Source organism: Lissotriton helveticus, chromosome 8, assembly GCF_964261635.1.
Source record: "Lissotriton helveticus chromosome 8, aLisHel1.1, whole genome shotgun sequence".
Taxonomy (NCBI): Eukaryota; Metazoa; Chordata; class Amphibia; order Caudata; family Salamandridae; genus Lissotriton; species Lissotriton helveticus.
The window spans coordinates 69,641,558-69,642,980 of NC_136069.1; positions in this window are offsets into that span (position 1 = coordinate 69,641,558).

A 1,423-nucleotide genomic window follows, 5' to 3' on the forward strand; every position below is an offset into this window, starting at 1 on the left:
TGTGCGCTACCTCTTGTATTCCAAGTCCTAAGTCCCATTCCCAGAAGATTCGAGACGAGCAAATGATGCTATATGAACAAATAGATGGTATTATGAATATTGATGTTTCCTGAAGGAAACGTAGGGAACAAGGAGGGAATGAGGAAAATTGAATTTTGCCTTGTCATGTATCCCTACGTGTTCCCCATTATATGTTATATGTGCATGATACGCTATGCATATTTATCCCTTGACCGAATAAAGACGCAATTATAGTTGTGTCCAACGTTAATATGCCAGTTACCCAGTCCTCGTGAAAGCAACGAGTATTAGGCCTATGTTGCCAACGTTTTACATTGTGCACGTTAATTCATCGAGTTGTCCCCGTTTCTAGGCCTCATAGGGCCCGGACACCAGATTCGAGTCTCAAGTCTCCTGAAACCACTCCGAGGAGCGATGCAGCCCCTCCCGTATTCCTGACCCTTCACTTACTTTCTGCCAAGCAGCGCGGGGCCTGGCCTGCCTGCCTGTCTGCCAAGAATATGTTATGCCTCTAGTTATCAGTTCAGCTCCCCGGCTTCACATTCCTAAGCTACCAATCCGCATAAACATCTTCAGCTATAGTCTAGTCTTTCTGTCTCCATGCAAGAGAATTACTGAATTAATATCCATAGAAGATTCATAGCACACGCAATACACTAAGAAATATATGCATGCACCAGCCTTAGTGTCAAGTGTCAAGTAGCCTTTGCCCTGATGACATTTAGATTCAAGCAACATGTTCTCCAAACACCAGATATCAGATATGCTATAGGCACATGTCGTCCTGACATCCCAGACTTTAGTCTCTTCTTCTAGTGCCAGAAGTCAGACCCCCAGCTCTCCCTAGTTACACGTCATGGCCCGTTTGCGCGCACCAGTAGGTTAAAGGTTCCAGCTGCCCAGTTAGCCCCCTCCATGTATCCACCCATTCATGACACTTCTGTGACGTTTTCATCACATGTCTTCGTGCACGCCCTGTGCACGCCTTCTTTGTACGCCCATATGTTCTTATCTTACGTTTGTCACTTGTTACGCCTACTGTATTCAATGCAATTGTACTGTTTTCCTATATATACTATGTAATGTTAATGAGACGTTGCAGCTGCCATTCCATTCCATTGCATGCCACATCATGGTCTTTAGGCTCGAGCCATCCGATTAAAGCCATTCTGACTCAGATACAACGGATCCTGCCTCTTATTTATTGAGCTATCTGTTTTAGTTAATGCATAGAAAAATAGTACCGGTAATTAATTATTTATTTACCACAGTAGGCTGGGCCAAATAATTGAGCACATAAAGACGGTGCCTGTCCCTCAAAGTTATTTTAAAAGGAGAGATAAACAAAACTCTATACGTTTATCTTGCCAATTATTTATGCCTTTTATTTTGAATGCTTATT